Source organism: Lagopus leucura, unplaced genomic scaffold, assembly GCF_019238085.1.
Source record: "Lagopus leucura isolate 7727_CA_CO unplaced genomic scaffold, USGS_WTPT01 Super-Scaffold_100022, whole genome shotgun sequence".
Classification (NCBI taxonomy): Eukaryota; Metazoa; Chordata; class Aves; order Galliformes; family Phasianidae; genus Lagopus; species Lagopus leucura.
This window is the reverse complement of record NW_024962275.1, coordinates 2,744,258-2,761,509: the sequence shown is the minus strand read 5'-3', so window position 1 is coordinate 2,761,509 and position 17,252 is coordinate 2,744,258.

The window sequence follows — 17,252 nt, the reverse complement described above, 5'->3', positions numbered from 1 at the left end:
GCATTTGCATAAATAAAGCTCCCTGGAACAAATTGCTTTTGCGGCGTTAAAGATCACATCAGCGTGGCCCAGGGGGCAGCGCGGTGATTCTGGGAGCATTTCATGATGCTGTCAGCTCTTTTTGAGTCCCACAGGGACTGTGGTTGGATGACCCATGCTGAACCCAGGGAAGGCCATCGATGCCCCCATAGCTCACCTGGGATTTCCTTTGTTTGAAACCCTTTGGGACACAGTGAGCTCCCAGCTCCTGCAGATCACTCCTCCATCAATAGCAGCCTCTGCAAAGCTGATTGCTTTTTCTGTTTCTTCCCGATGAGCTGTAGCACATGTATACACACATAAAAACAGGAACGGGGATAAATTACCTTCCAGGCGAAGCCTGAGGACTTATAAATTGCTTAAAAATCAAAGCACATTCCGGGGGGAAATGCTGTAAATTGGAAGGGGAAAAATGCGTATATAGGCTTTTAATAAAGGCAGTGTCATGGAGGAATCTCAAAACCTTTTCAAGAAGTTAATTAACCGAGTCCCAGGGCACTCCTTTGAGGCAGCAAAGACGTAATGCCCCCAACTATTTTCCAGATGGATGTGTTCATCAAACCTTGCTGCAGTGCCCCATCCTCACTGCTGGGTGACCCCCAGGAGCTGTGGGGGCTCCGAGTGGGAGCAGAGAGCACGGGTGAGGGGTTCTCCAGTGCAAAATGGGATGGCGGAGGAAAGGCTTCACCAATGCAGGAAAGAATTTTTCTTGAAATGAGAAACATAAATTTAGGGCAAATGCTTGGCTTGATTTATTTATTTTTCATTTCAACTTGGTGAGGCTGTAAGGTCTGAAGGTAGGAGACAACCTGTAAGCAGCGGGAAGGAAGCTCCCCCTCGGCAGCCCTTGGGGAATCACAGACCTTCCTGCTCCCCCAGTTCAGGGTCAGAAGCTGCTATCGGCTGACAGCGCGGTGCCCACCTGTGTGCTGTGATGGCTGCAGGGCTGCCTGCAGGGTGGGCTCCCAGCCCTCGGGTCATGCTGTTGCTCCCTGCCAGCCCTGGTGTTTTCCAGGCTAATCTTGGCGAAGTCTGACTCAGAACGGGGATCGATGTGTGAAAAGGAGTGTACTGATGTATATTCTGGATACGTAGCCTGGAGCGCTTCATGATGTGAAGCCAGCAGTGACTTCAGTCGTGTTTTTCCCCAGACTCAATCTTGGCGCATTTTGGCTTTTCCTCCCAAGGACCCATCCGTCAGCCTTGTGAATATAAAGCAGATCTGCACAACCCGCCCAGCCCCAGCAGCCTGCTAGAGCCCCCCCACCTTCTAATTCCAAAATAACATCGCACTTCTTTAATGATCAATAGCAATTACTAAGTCATTTATATCCAATAAAGGATGCAGCAGGAGGTCTGTGTGATACGCTATTGCATAAATTCACACTATGAAACAGATTAACAAAGCATTATGATAAGCAAGCTTATTATTTGCATGAACACGAGGCTTAAGAGCTAATTGAAGCAATCCAGCAAAATGTCAATGACTTCTTTTGTGTATGAAATATTCATTAAAGGCACGCACTTATTTGCGAGCGCTTGTTTATTTATACTTCCCCATTTGCATTGTGCTGTAAAACTGGCTGCTAGGGCACGGAGGCTTCGTGTGGAAGCGTTGGACCCATCGGGGCTGCTGGGGTGGGATGGAGAGTCCATGAGCGCCCTCCTCATCTTCCCTTCTAGAATTAGGACCAGGCATCCCCCCCAAGCCAGGACTTTTCCATTGCTGGAGGACACAGCTCCTTTGCTGCATGCCCCAAGGACAGGGCGAGAGCTGGGGATCCCAGCTCTGCTCCCCCCTGACTCTCTGCCTCCTCTGCTTTAAGTCACAAATGAAGTTTTCCTGAGCCCATCCGTTTGTGAGGACAGCTCTCAGACTGCAAATCAATGCAGCACGGTATCTTATTTGCTCTGCAGCCAGCTGAGCTAAACAATGTAGCACCAACAGAGACATGAATCTCCTTCATTTATCTTCGCACTAGAAAAATTTCAAGGCCAGAGCTTTTTTTGGCTGTCAGGAGCGGGATGTGTTACAAATGGCCGGACTGGGGCCCAACATTTGTTTTCTTCGTGATTTCCTCAGTCTAAATGCAGCATTACTAACACACGTCCCCAGTTACCAGAGAGACAAATGTTTGACCAACAGCTTAGGATGGGACGCGATGAGCAATCCTGCATCTGCTGCTCTGTTGACTCCATCCCTGATGGGGGAGGTTTGCCCAGACCTCGTCCCACAGCCACAGGAGCCTGCAGCCTTTCCCAAACTCCATCCATTGCCAGAGCCCTGAGGGACCTGTGGCCACATTACGCAGCCCATGTCAGTCCTCAGCAGCCTCAGTTTCTTGGGCATCAGCAGGAAACAACAAATGCAGATGACAGCCTGACATCAGCATGAGGCTGTTCCCTTCAATGGCTTTTAATAGCTCAGGGATGCTCATGCTCCATGCATGCGGGGCAAAGCTTTGGACTTTCTCTCCAGCCCAAACCCCACCATCTTACAGAGATCCCTCGGTGAGAGTGCTGGCAGCAAGGTGTGTGCATCCAAAAATGTGATCCGTGTGGGTCTGAGATGAACGGGACCCAGGGATTCCCACACCAACAGCCGTCCTCCTGCGGGTGGGAGGGTGTGGGACACGCCGTGCCTGCCCTACTTTCCTGCTCATGTGATGGTGCAGAGGATGCTGCGCTTGCGATGCCTTATTTAGGAACCAGAGGCTGTCTGGAGGATTTAACTCTAGAGACAGTTCTGAGGAAGATGCTAGAAATTTTGGAAAACATCATTTCCAGGGAGGGCTGAGCACCAGCTGAAACCCTCTGCACATCTCACAGGCTGTTAATTAGACAAGAATTAACTCCGTGATACCAACCACCTGCCCTCCTCAGGCTCCATATGACCCTCTAGAGGCCTGATCTGCTTTTTTCCTCCCCACTCCTGCTTAGAGGGCTCTGAAATACTCCCATCTCTCCCCCAACCCCTGGGAAGCACTGCTGGGCTCTTCAGGCAGAAGCAAAGCAGCCAGGATCCTGCAGAGCTTTGTTTCCCATTCTCACTCCTAAGCAAAATGCTGATGCATATCAACAGCCGGGCAGTTTTCTCCATTCTGCAACGAAATACTCACTTCTGCCACAACTGCTGGAAGGCAGTGAGTCTTAAGGCTCACCGTCCACTGAACAAACCTCAGAGCATCCCTTCAACCAAGCGCTGTTGCATCTCTCTGGATCTGCCCCAGTTCTGGGCAGCTCCACAGTCCCAGGACCTCCCCATACCGACCCCCACTTGCACAGAGCCATGCAATGTTCACCCAGAGCCCCTCCCTGCCAAGGCACGCTCCTCCACACAGCGAAGGAGGACGATGGATAGGAAGCTGATGAGAGACAAACGAGCCAACAGATTTAGGCTGACACATTATGGGAGGCTGAGATGAGCTAATTATTTCCCTAACAAAAGCTCTTAGGGGAACAAGTGCCCTCTATTTTGTTTTACTGCTTTATTTTTCCTCTTTCCCAGTCCCCACGCACACATGCACTCTCCCCTCGAAGACGTCACGGTGAGGAAGCACATGTGTCAGCTCCAATGATTTATTCAGGAGCCGCATCAGCTCTGCCTTCCACTTGGAAGGTCTCAGGATCTCAATATTTCATACGGAAATCTCCAGCCAGCTGCCCCTGTTTCTGGTTTGAGCTGCTCGGTTGGTGCACGCATCCCTGGGGCGCAGAGGCACAAGGGGTGAGTTGCTGCCCCACGAGAGGAAGTTTTTCTGAGTTCTTTTGGCTGCTTTTTCATTTCCCCCTCCCTGTGGCCTCTGCACCAACACCAGTGTGACAGAGTGTGTGACAAACCCGGGATGGCACTGCATCCCCTGCTGGTGCACCGTCCATTCTGTGCCTGTGCTGCTTCTCCATTTGATAACCACGGTGTGTCAGCAGCCGTGGGTTGGAACTGTCAAAGACCACCCTACAGTTTTGGCTCTGCTTTTGTATGGGGGTGAACAATTCTCCTTCTTGGAGCCTGGAAACGGCCCCTTTTGGAGTGGGCAGGTGCAGGGAATGGAGGACAGGTAGAAAAGCAGTGTAGTGGGAATGGAAAGGCAGGGCTTGAAGCAGTGATTGAGCACCTGGTGGGAAGGCAGGGCCAACCCAGGGCAGCTCAGGTGTATTTAATGCACTGAGTGACCAGAAGGGCTGGAGCCAGGATCCACCCCTGCCCAGACCTCATTTAAGGGTTAGCAGTGGAGGTGAGGGCATCTTGCTGCTGATCCCTGCCTCCTTAATACTTTTTGAAGGTAAGCAAATTTTCTTTCTTGGCTTCTGCATCTGTGGCTGCTGTATTTGGACTTGTCCTCTTTTGTTGTGGCTACGGACTTTGCCGTGATGGCACCTGCCATTATGTTACCCTGCTTAAAGCAAGCAGGATTCAAAGCTGTAAGGTGAACAGGACAGAGAACGTGTCCACCTTAATTCCTCCTAGGGTAGTAATACTGATTAATGTCATTCTCCATGACTAGTTTTAATTAGGTCTTGCAGAAACACTTGGCAGCATCACTGCTTAGCTCTGTTGTGGTAATCATAGAGTCATGAAGTGTGGAAGAGACCGCTAAGATCATCACTGCAAATCATCCCAACTCCATCTGGAATTGGGAAAAGCGAGGTGAGCGCTGAGGTCCTACCACAGCCCAACTGCAGCAATGGCAGTGATGTGTTTGTCTCAAAAGAGAAGTCTCTTTGCAGAAGCACGTATGAGCTCGCCCCAACCATCGGGAGCTCCAATCTGGAACTCCTTTCTGAGGTTTCTGAAATTAAATTTGGGTTGAAAAGAGTGAGAGAGGCTGCATCCATCAGCAAGGCAGGCAAGGAGGTGCAGCAAGGGCTGGAAAACATTAGAGATGGGGGAAGCTGGGGGCCAGGTGACAGCTGGGTGACACCTGAGCACAGTCCCCAGAGGCAGAGCCAGCATATGTGCCTGTGCTCCTCTCCCTGTCAGCATCCCTCTGCATCCATATGCAACAGGGCTGCTATCGAGGGAGGACGAGAGGAGCCAGGAAGTTATGGTTCAATTGGAGAGAATAAAGGGAACAACCGAGATAAATCAATTTCAAGAGAGGGGAAAAAATTCATATCTTTGACTGCTCTCCCAACAAAAGCATAAAACACAAACAAATCAAAGGGCTGGAAGTGCTTCCAGCTCAGGACATGACCGGACTGAACAACAGGCTGCTAATGTGGAGGGAGCTCCCACGAGGATTAAACCACTGATAATAAATTATTGAGAAATATTAGGTGGAGAATAGGCCTGACGCCAGATGGATGCACGGCGACATTCATAGAGCAAGAACGTAAAAATGCAAGAGGTGGAAGAAAAGAGGAGCAAAGTGGTGACAAACCCACCAGCCTGGGGCCAAGGGCAGCACAGTGATGGCAGCACAGTGATGGCATCACCAGAGCCAGGGGGCAGAGGGGGGACCTGGCACGATGAAGGGCCCCAAAGACCCTATCAGCCTGTGATCCCCACACAGATATAGCTGTTAAAGGTGGCCTGATGAATTTAATTTTTTTTTTGTTAACGCAATTAATCACCATCGGCACACGTCAGGAGCCTTATGCATATTTAAACCGGGCCAGGAGCCAGTGATTTCTCGTATGCAATTTCCTAATGTTAATAATGTTTCCATTAGCCATATTCAGGAAATCTGCCATTTTTTGTCCCCTTCTGGCCCATACTTTTTACGTTTAATTATGACCCAGTGTCAGCTATTGAAAAGGTTGACGCATTTGAAGTGTCTGTGGAGATTTCTTTTTAATAATGAAATTTCTTGGCTGTAATAGCCCTATAACTTGAGTAATTAATGAAGCATGCAGGCAGCATGCTCTCGGATGCTGCCCATTTGTTCGCTGCAAAACTTGCCAGGGAAAAAGCAGCTTTGGATCTGGGGAGATGTGGAAGAGGTGCAGCAGTGATGGCTGTCACCTCTCCCCAGACCTGGCAGTTGATGTTTGAGCTGCTTTGGGGGTTCTTTGTCCAATGGGGCCAACGGAGACCCTTGAGGCTGATGGACCCTATGCATGTCCCCAGCACATCACCTGGCCCTGATGTCTTTTCCTCCAACAAAAGTTACCTTGATCCAAGAGAAATCCTTCCTGACTTCCCACCCCATGGATCTGGGGCTTTGGGACACAATTGTTCAGGAGCTGCAGGGGGATGTTTGATTCATGGCTGTGTTCTGGTGGTCTAATTGCAGTGCATTGCACAGTGGTGATGCTGTTGTTCCTGGAGGGATTTGGGGGATTGGGGTTCCTCTGTCCTCTCCCCTTGCAGGTTGGGTCCTTTTGAGCACAGCAGTTTGTAGCTCTCAGTGCTGTTGTTCCCGGGCAGGCTTACATCACCCCGACAGAAGCTCCTATTGAGGAAGTCATGTAAGGCACAGAGCAAAGGAAAAATCTAATGCTGAACATATTGATCTGTGCATTTTTCTGAGTCAAAGCAGGCTGAGGCAGCTGCTCCCACTGCCTGTAACACTAGCATGGCCCCGAGCACAGCCCCACGAGCTTGGGACCCCAGCCCCATCCCCATACTGTGTGCAGCATCACAGGATAAAGAACCTCTTGGGCCAGGAGCGTGAAACGAGGGCAATTTGTCCAAAGCACCAGGAAAACAGTCTTTTTTGCAACTGAATTTCTGAGGGAAAATGATTTATTGTGAGGAAAGAAGTACCCCCCAAAAATATGGTGCCACCCTTTGAGGATGGTTCATGGTGGGAGGGGAGGTCAGCCCCTCTGCTTGTTGCTGGAATTAGAGCGTGAGAAGGGAAATGAAGAGAGTCTTGAGAATCCCAAAAGGTAATTAAGGTAAAACTTGTTAATATTTCAAGGCAGGGCTGTGCCTATTACAGCAAAAGGCCTGGCTGAAGCCAGGGAAATGACGAGAAAAAGCCTGTCTTGTTGCATAACAGCACGTTATGGGATCAAAGCCATAAAAAGTGAAGCAAAATGCTGAAAGCCCTTGCAGGGTGAGAGGGGACGGCAGCCCCAGGAAAGCCTGGGAGAGCAGGAAATGAAGATGCTGCTGGCTCTAGTCAAACAGAAAACAGAGCAAAATGCCCCACCACCTCCTGAGCACCTGGCCGATACTGCTCTGGCTGCAGGAGGGATGCTCTCATCCCATCCCAAATATACAGCTGTTTGGGGGCTGTCTGGAAGGAGCTGGTGCAGGGAGATCCTTGTGGGGCAGAGACCAAAGCCTCCCTGTGTCCTCCATGCAAAGATGCTGCATTGGGGCATGCTGGCCTTCAGCACGGGGTTGGAAGGGCTAGGTTAATTATTAGGATTGGAGGGGTTTAAGTAATTATCGGCACTGGAGGGGCTCGGTTAATTGTTAGGTTGGAGGGGTTCAATTAATTCTCAAGGTTGGAGATGCTCGACTAATTATCTCTCCCAGTCATTGCTGTGCTGGCAGCGGTGGTGAGGGCAGCTCAGCTCTGCGGAGTGACTTCAATCTCTGTTTCAATCTGCGTGAGGAGGGGATGGGAAGGGGAATATTTGTCTGCTCTGAAATTTTCCAGCCACCTCCTGATCTCTGCCACTGTGGGAGGGTGATGCAGTGGGCGCTGGGGGCCCCCAGCCCCTGGTACTAGCTGGGAAGGTGGGTGCCTGTTGCCAGCACAGAGCATCCTATGCCAGGGCATCATCTAGAATCACTGCCTCCAGCTGCACGATGCTCCCGGTGCAGGCTGTCTTCCAAACATTGGATTAGCAGGTATGAAAGCAGGGACTCACCGAGGCGTGGAGTGGATTACAGGCACTCCAGTGTGCTGGTACCCGGTAATGAATGTCCTCCATTTGCCAAGAATACATCAGGCAAATGTTTGCCTCTTAGGCAAACATACTGAATAAATATTAATTCCCCATCTCGGGTGTCTCCATGCCCTCTGCAGACAGGCTGGGGGTGAGTGATGCCCGCCCCACACTGCGTGATGCTCTACGAAGAGCTGTGAAATCCCCAATGTGTCGTAATTTATTGATGCCAGCCATCTCCTCCTCGGCAGTTCCTCTGTGCAGAATGACTCCCAAATCAAATTGCAGCATTTTCTGTAGCACCCGCTCCTCTGACTGCACCAGGCATGCAGTTAGGCAAGGGAAATAAGACAAGCGCAGCAAAGGAATTACGGGCTGGCTGCTTTATTTGTGCTCTGAAACATGGGGTGGTGGCAGGTGAAAGCAGCGCAGCCATAGAGCAGGCAGAGGATGAGGAGAGTATGGCAGAATGAGCTCAATGGGGGCTGTGGATGGAGGGTTTTCCTGATGGATGGAGCAAAGTTTACAACACGTAAATGTACATTATAAGGGGTTATGTCAGGAGGGGTTAATCCAGAAGAGGCCTCTCCCTTCTGCACCCCTCAATTGCAGAGAACCATCCCAGTGCTGCTAACAGGAGTGATGTGAGAATAGAGGAGCGCTCATCCCTGCTGTGCAGGAAATGGTACCCAGGATATTCTGCTTGGATCCCTCCAGACTCGGAGAAAACCAATTTCCCTGGCACCAGCAAAAGCAGGTTTTATTAACAGCAATTTGAGCTCTCCAACAAATCCCGACAAGGCATAATTTCTCTGCAAATGGCACGTCCGCATCGCTGCTGCCTCCACCCCTCCTTGCTCCCAACCATTTAGGACAATACTTACTTGATGGAGTCTATTAAGCGTGATATTTTTTATGTACAACAATTGCTGCAGTTAAGCTTTCTCAGGGCTGCTCATTTAGCAGGAAATGGCCACAGAGCCGGCAGGCAGCGCTCGCCCATCAGCCCATCCACTCCCACCCTCTGGGAGCGGATTTCTGCTCTTTGCTTGCAGTGGGGCTTTGGGGAGGGCAGTGCTGATGGCACGGAGCACCCTGAGCTCAGCAAGCGGAGCATTTTCTTGATAGTGTTAGGGCTCCTCCAGCACAGCCATCTATCTTTTTTTAATTTGAAGAACGTACAGTTTCCAGGAACTGCTCCGAAGTTAGAAACAATATGATGCTGCTGGTGAATAAGTCATGAGGACTGGAGCCTGAATCTACATATTTATGTGCGCGCTCCCTCCTCTGAGGAGGGGAAGGATTTATAGCATCCACGGTGCTCCCATTGGAGCTGTGGTCACCAAAAGACCCCTCTCGCCCTGGCCAGGCTCTTCCCTGCCCTTGGTGGCCTCTTTGCCAGGGAGGTTCCAACCAGCAGCAGTGCAATGGGCGCAGGTGGCAGCTCAGAGCAACGATCTGTTTTCATATACTTTCCATACCAACAGTAATTATTTTTTCTCTTTTTGGTTTTAATTATTGAAGGTTTCTGCTTCAAGAAGCTCTTCTGTTCTCGGGGGGGGGGAATTATGAAAAAGGGCCTTTTGCTAATTTCTGCCTTTTAATGTTTGGCAGTTGTGCAGTTTTCCTTGGGAAGTGACTGCAGAGCCTTCTGTCACCTCCCTCGTATTTTTAGCAGCACCAGAAAGTCCCGTGCCTGTGGGCTCTGCCTGCCTATGGAAAAAAGCAGACCTAATTAAATCACACAACTGCAAGTGGCACTTTTCCTTTAGTGTTCCTTTTATTTTACACGGTGCTTGGCTGTGCCGTTAATTACCACCTTCAGTTATTTGTCGTTGCACATTCCCCTTCTGAAAAGCATTTTTCCTCAGTCAGGGGAGACAAAAAAACAAAACCTGGCGAAAGCACTGGAGGAGGAGAGGAGGGATCATGTGGTGCAGCCCCACACCCTCGCTTCCTGCAGCCTCTCTGCTGGGGTTTTTCTTGCATGCTTTAGCTGATCCGGTCTGCTCTTTTTTTCCTCATAAGGAATCATACAGCCATTAAGGTTGGAAAAGACCACTGAGATCATCGAGCCCAACTGCTGACCTGTCACCACCATGCGCACTAAACCATGTCTCTAAAATATATAGGTTATGGAAAGAAGAAGAAGAGAAATGTAGCGGGGGGGCACCTGCAAAGGGCAGATCCCCACAGTCTGGGTTCAGCCCCTGAGCTGCCTTTTGGAAGCATCTCCAGTTGGGAACCTGCAGTGGGATAACTGAGATCAGAAGGAGTCTCTCTGCATCGGATGGGGCTCTGCTGGACGTAGCCTTGGTAATGCCAAAGGGGCATATGGAGGATCATAAATCCCAAAATGATGAAATATGGAAAAAATCCCACATCCAGGGGTACCTCAGTACTTGCTGACAGGTGGGGTGAGGCTGAACAGCAGTGTGTGGGTGCTCTCAGGGCTGTGAGATGCTTTGTGACGAGGCTCCATAGAAGGGCCATTAACTCTGAGGGCCACCTGAGCCCTGGGCAGGAGCAGGGACATGGGACAAACAGCGGAGCAGAGCCTGCTCCCACCCCAGCTGGATGTGACCCTTGGGCTGCCATAGACCGCCAACGTGAAGATGCGACGGATTGTTTGAACGCATGATGAAAACCCTTGAGTGAGTTTGAACTCAACGGGGTGTTGTGAGGCTTAATTAATTTATGTCCAAAAGCACTTTGAGGGCGTCAGATGAAAGAGGTTATTACCAGAGTGCAAAGAGATCCTTTATTCTGCAAGATGGAAGCGGGAACAGCCCTGGCCACGCTCTCTCTTTAAAGAGCATGGGCTATTGGCACAAAGCACAGTGATGAACAAAAGCTTTTTTTTTTTGGCTTTTTTTAAGTCTTATGGAAACGATTTTGTAGCGCATTTTGCATCAAACGATTTTGATGGCACATCATCCTGGCACAAGAGGGCAGGGAGAAAAACTGAGCTAACTCTCCATAAAACCATTGCAATGCCATCGGAGTTTGGAGCAAATTCCTCAGTGTCTCTTAATGAGCTGTGGTGTCCTTAGGGCTGCAGATGGCTCTAATCACAGAATCACTGCACTGTTTGAATAGGAAGGGATCTTTAGTGGTCATCTGGTCCAATTCCCTGCAATGATGCCTACGTCTCCATCAGGGCGCTCAGGCCTTGGGTGCCTCCAAGGACGGGGCATCCACCAACTTTATCATGACAAACTTTTTCCTTATATCCAATCTAAATGTCTAATTTGGCCAATCTAATTTGCCTATCTAATTGTCTAATTTTTGCCAATCTAATTTGGCAGGGGGATTGGACTCGATGATCTCTGGAGGTCCCTTCCAACCCCCACAATTCTGTGATTCTGTAAATCACCCCTAAATCTCTTGGTAAAGGCTCCCTTGAAGCGTTTTGGGGATTGGGCACCGGGCAGCCCAAGGGACCCTGAAGATCCTGCACTCATTCAGCCTCTTGCTGCCACGTGTTCTGCTGAGACCCAATGTCCCCATCTCCTCCCTTGGGGTTCTGTAGATCTGGGGAATGCCAGCGTCCTCCACAGCCTGCCCGGCTGAGAGGATCTCATGCAGGCAGCTGCTGAGACAAATGGAAGAGTTAATAGGGAGCAAAAATAGGAGAGGAACATCGTGGTGCTTCTGCTCCTGTCCCCAGTGTGGGCGCATTGTAGAGGGGAACTGACCCTGAAATAAAAGCTGTGGAAAGAGAATGGAAATAATTCCTGCATAAACCTGACCTGAGCTACGCTCTGACTGGGAATGGGATTTTATTTTAATTATTTTGTTTTGCTTTGTGTCCAAATAGCAGAAATGGTAAACCTGGTAGAAGCTGTTCGCACACAACAGCCGAATCCATTTGAGAACGGGCACCGCCATGAAAAGGAACATCTGATGGCACAGGGCATCAGTGGCAGCGTGGGCACTTGTGGGGTCCGAGCTCAGGGCTGCCTCTCCCCCTGCTGTGAAATGCAGCATCAGATGTATCCCTGCAGCAATGTATGCAGCATCACAATGCGCTCCCTCTCTTTTCTCAAGACACCATTTGGCAGATCTGCGCTGTGAAAGTCACGGCAGTCTTTCAGAATAACTTCTCCCACCATCCCAGCAAGTGCAATGGAACGGGGGGTGCTGGGAGCCGGGCTGCATGGAGCATCCCTCCCTCACTGCAAAAACCCCCAAATGCTGTGTATCTCCCACAGACACCCTTATCTGTATTATGACAACACTGTGTTGGCAAGTGAGGAGGTGACTGGGTCTGGGAAATCCATGGCTTACAGCAGATTCTTGCGTGTGCCTTTGGCACTCAGCCCTCTCACCATCTTTCAAGGTGAAATGTCAATAGGATTGTCTCTGTCTGCAACAAGTCAGCAGCAGCACTTCAAGCCGTCATGGATAAAAGACATCACAATTTGATTTTCTTGTCATTTACTAAGGGAGGCAGAAGGATTTCATCAACTTTGCTAAGATGGAGCAGACCTGTGGGAGAAACCCTATGGCAAGGTGCCCGTTCCCTGTGGCCAATGCAACCTGTTCCACCCCATGTCACACTTCCCATTCACATATCCCATGTCACCTTTCCCATCCCATTCCATATCCCACGTTACCTGTCCCAGCCCACGTCATGCATCCCATCCCCTGAGGAACGGACTTGTTTCAGCGCTTGGCTTAACGAGAAAAAACAAACTGTTTTCTGAGGGAAAATGAGTGAAATGCTGTGTTTGTTGTGAGGCGTTTGCCTGTTGCAAGGTGCTGGCAACATTTTTTGCAGTTAAAATACCTCATGCAATGCTTTTCATACTTTCTCTCTCTAAGAGTATGAAGTGGATCAATGAAAATGTCCGAGGAGCTTCTGATAACAGCCTCGCTCAGCATCTTGAAAGAAGCCCGGGGGACAGAAAGGTTTGCATGTGTAGAAGTGCTTTCCAAAAGGGCTGTTCTCCATCCTCTGCCAGCCATGGAAATTGTCATTTTTTACAAAGCAGGGAGGGAACAACCTCAGTCTGAGGATTCCCATCAATTATGGGCACTATTAACATCCAAAATTGGTCTTTCCTCTGCCATATTGATTAGGAGAACTGAGAGTTTGGCAATGCCAGCCAGACCCCTCAGATCCCAGCTTTGGGATGTGTCTGGGTCCCCAGCACCAAGATCCGGTTCTGCAGAGCCAGCCCAGAGACCAGCACAGCACTGAGAGCAGCAGTAACAGCGGGCAGACTCAGTTCTGCCTTGAAAATGCACTTTAATCAACACTTATTGGATTAGTGTTGGAATCTGAGCACTGCTGGAACACAGAGTGGCCGCTTCTCCACCACGAAATCCTGCTGGTTTTAATTGTGCATCCCCCCCTGCAGCAATTGTGCTCGGAGCAGAATAATTATGACAGGGGATTTGGGTGCCAAGGTAAAAAATTGAAACCAGCACCCAAACTTGCTGAGGCTCAGCCTCGCTCGCGCTCCAGCACGCTTGGCAACGCGTGGATTTTTTTTCCCCATCTCAACAAAATGTCAAAAATGTACTTAATGAGAAGTTCTCCTCTTACAAATGAAGCAGTAATCTGTCAGAAGGGAAAATCTGCTGTAAACTTAGTCAGAGCTCATCCCTTGACTCCTTGCCAGCATGCATTAAGGTTCATTAGCGAGTGGGGCTGGGCTGGGCGCTGTGCGGCGTGGGGCTGGACTGCCATCTACAGCGATCTGGGAGAATTAAGAATTAAGGTGCTGTCCTGGGGCTTTTCGTCCTCCCCACCTCTCCTTCCTGTTGGGTTTGGAGGTGTTTTTCAAACGAAAAAATACAAGGGATGCTCCTGGTAAGGGAAGAATGCCAGGGATGTGGGGCCACGTCCCCCAGTGTTAGCTGATCAGCTCTGCTGATCTTCAGTAAGAGTTTATTCTGTCCCCTGTGCTGAACCAAACTCACAGCAGAGGCTCCAGCACCAGTGAGATAGGAGCTGGGATGTTCCTACGTGCAGCCCCTCTGAGCAGAGACCCGGCCCTGTGGGCATACAGCAGAACACTGCTGATGGGGGGGATGCACCCAACCGAGGGCCGTGTGATAACAGCTCCAGAAAGATCTGCAGGAGAACATATGGTGTGTTTTCAAATGCACCCATAACATTTATTTAAAATACAGGCTATAAAGATTTGCCAGCAAAACTTAATGGGAGAAAACCTGTCTTTAAGCTGGAAAGTCTCCTGTTGTTTCTCCTAAATCGTTAAGCTTGTATTTATTTGGTTTCAGCCTAAACAAATGGGGATGTTGCAGTGAGAAAGGGACCCACGATGCCCCTCACTTCTGGGGGTCAGACAGCCAAGCAGCTCTGCAGCAGGGGCTTCTCCCACTGCACCACACAGCCCTCAGTGCCCTGAGCTGCTGCGTCTGTGCCACGGTGGCCATGGAGGAGCAGAGCATCTGTGTGCATCCCCCTGCTACCTTCAGGTTGGCTCTCCGATGGGACAGACACACCAGGAACAGCAGCAGACACGCTTCTCCCATCGCTTTGCCTCCACAGCAGAGCGGTGGTGCCTCACAGGTACCTGATACAGACCCTAATGCGAGCAGGGCTGAACCTCACAGCACCCACTGTGGATCAGAGGGCACCTTGAAGCAGTGGCTGGGAGATAAGGGCAGCCCCACAGCCTGCTGCAGGGCCGAGGTCCGGGCTGCATCCCAGTGCATCAGCGGTGCTTTGTGGCAGCTGCACCATCTAGAGGAGAAATGGGTCGAAGAGAAGAAACGGGTGGTAGAGCAGGGGACCAGATGGGCCATCTTCTGCAGGGAACGGGAATAGGAGGAAGAGGAGTCAGAGGTGATGGCACCGCCTGCATCCATCATCACCATCTATGCCTGTGACTGATCTCTTCTGGCTGGAAGGAAAAAGCAAATTAAAATTCTCAGCCTGCAGCAAGGCTGACTGCACACCTCCGAGCCTGGAAACAGCAGCGTGAAAGCAATTTTGTGGCTCAGTTGGACTGAGCCTCTCCTTCTCCAGGCAGATGTACCAGTGGCACTCAGAGATCGCCGTGGAGGGATGTGCCCATGTGCCTGACAGTGCCCTGATGCCCTGCTGGTCCTGTTGCCTTTCCTGCAGCATGCCCAGCATGAGCAGGTGCTGCAGACACAGCTCTGCCTACAAAATCTGGGGAGCAAACCCCCCCTGGGTTTGCCTGCAGGGATCCAGGAAGAGAGGCTTCTCCCTCCTTGGCAGCTCCCTGCAGCACGAGGGGAAGCAGCAGCTCCATTCCCACTGGTTTTAATTTTGTTTTTCCTTACCACTCAGGCCCCAGCAGATTGCATAAGTCACAAGGAAACACTGATCACATCCCAAGTGCAACCATGAGCACATCTCAGCTCCCAGTCCTCCTCGTTTGTTTGCTGACACCCAGATTTCTCCTCCTCCTCCCACCAGCTCCAGTTCATTCCTGCAGGCAGCTCCGGCTCCCAGCCCACAGATCTGCCTCTGCTCCCTCCCACCCACGCTTGTAGCTTTGCTGAGCTTTGGCCAACCCAGGGGACAGACACAGGGTGTCCCCAGCATAGGGTGCAGCATAGGGTGCAGTGAGGAGCAGCAAAATGCAAAGTGCTTCAGGTGATGGGGATGGGCACCGCAAAGGATTTCCCAAGTTAGTGTGCAGCACTGCAGGAGCCAAGCTTGGGGTGGCTCCCAGGCAGCTGATGGCTGCTCCCAGGGTGCAGCGTGGATCAGAGGGTGCAAGCAGGCTGTTTCCCAAAGGGCTCAAATCACAAATCCCAGTCAGAAGCAAGAGTTTTCCTTCACACCGTGATTTTAGTATTCACCAAAGGACAGGATTTGATCTCTTCCAGCATTTCCAAAGCTGTTTTGTCTCTGTTGCCCTGAAGCCTTTCTCAGTGCTCACTCAGTTTTTCTCCATCCCTGACAGCTCTGCGGAATGGCAGCGTGAATCTGAGCCCACACTCAGTCTGAAGCTATCAGCACTGGAGGGATGCCATGGCCTTAAGAGCCCCAAGGAAAAGCAGGAGGAACACACGAGGATGCAAACATGGAGTGAGAACAATGGTGATTTTCAGTTTGATCCAGAACTTGCTTAAGGAAGCGTTAAGGAAGGCAGTTGTTTGCAAATCCTTAATCAACACCTGCTCATGCAAAACAGGTTTTGCATTTGTAAAATGTGGGTGAGCAAACCCCACTGTGCCCCACAGCCTTTGCACCATCCCTGACCACCGCAGCGTTCCCAGACTGGTGGCATCCTGCTGTGGCACTTTGGACTCTTCCTGCTATGTGAGGACTCAGGGAAAAGCCACTTCCTTTGTGCCATGCTCCAGTAAGAGCCTTTGAGCAGCTGCCAGCAGCCCTGTGCTGCATTCACCACCAGAGGTTTCAGTTCTTTCCAGCTGAGAGTGTTCGTGAGTGCTAAAAACAGACAGCGCTCCTTGGAGGTGATCTGAAAATCTTTCCTACATACAAAGATGCTTAGGGTCGGTGGGCTGGATGGGGACTGTGCATGGGCATCAGCCACAGCAGCACATCACAGGCAGAGCTGATGGAGCTCCGATATCCAATGCAAGTTTGAGACTTTCCTGAGCCCAGGAGCCCGGAACTCACATGAAAACACGTGAAGGCTTTCAAGGAGGCTGCTCTCCTAACCCTCAGTTTGTACAATGCAGGATGCTTTCTTGCTGCGCGCTCATGGCAGAAGCAGTTCTGCTCCACTGGTGAGGACCTCCAGGTGAGGACCTACACGGGGATTTCAGCAATTGCTCTCTTGGCAGAAGTCAGCAGAGCAGTAGTCATAGACTCATTATAAGGCTGGAAAAGACCTCTAAGATCCCTAAGCCCAACCCCAACTCAACACCATGCCCACTGAACTTGCCCCTCAGTGCCAAACCTCTGTGGGTCTGGAACACCTCCGGGGATGGGGACTCCACCACTCCCTGTGCAGCCTGTGCCAATGCACCACCATTCATTCAGAGAGGAAATTTTGCCTAGTATCCAACCTGAAATGGAGTAATGAAGGGAACTGGAGAGCACATGGTGATTTCTTTATCCTCCCTTCGTCCCCTTAAAGCTCCCAGCAGTTTTGGCACACAAAGCATAAGTTTCCTTTTGAAATATACAGCAACCACAGCACATCAGTTTCATTATGGCTTTTCTTTGTGTAGTGGGGACAACATCTGTCCCATCTTTGATGCTGCCCTTTAACCAGTCCATCCTGAAACGCACAGACCCTTTTCATCACCTTCCACCACGGCTGCTGGCACTTCATGCCTGTGTTTATATCCCTGATTGTGACTGAAATCGAAGTGTTGCTGGGGGAAAGTCAGCAAATGGCTCATTAAAAAAAAGGAAGGAAGGAAGGAAGGAAGGAAGGAAGGAAGGAAGGAAGGAAGGAAGGAAGGAAGGAAGGAAGGAAGGAAGGAAGGAAGGAAGGAAG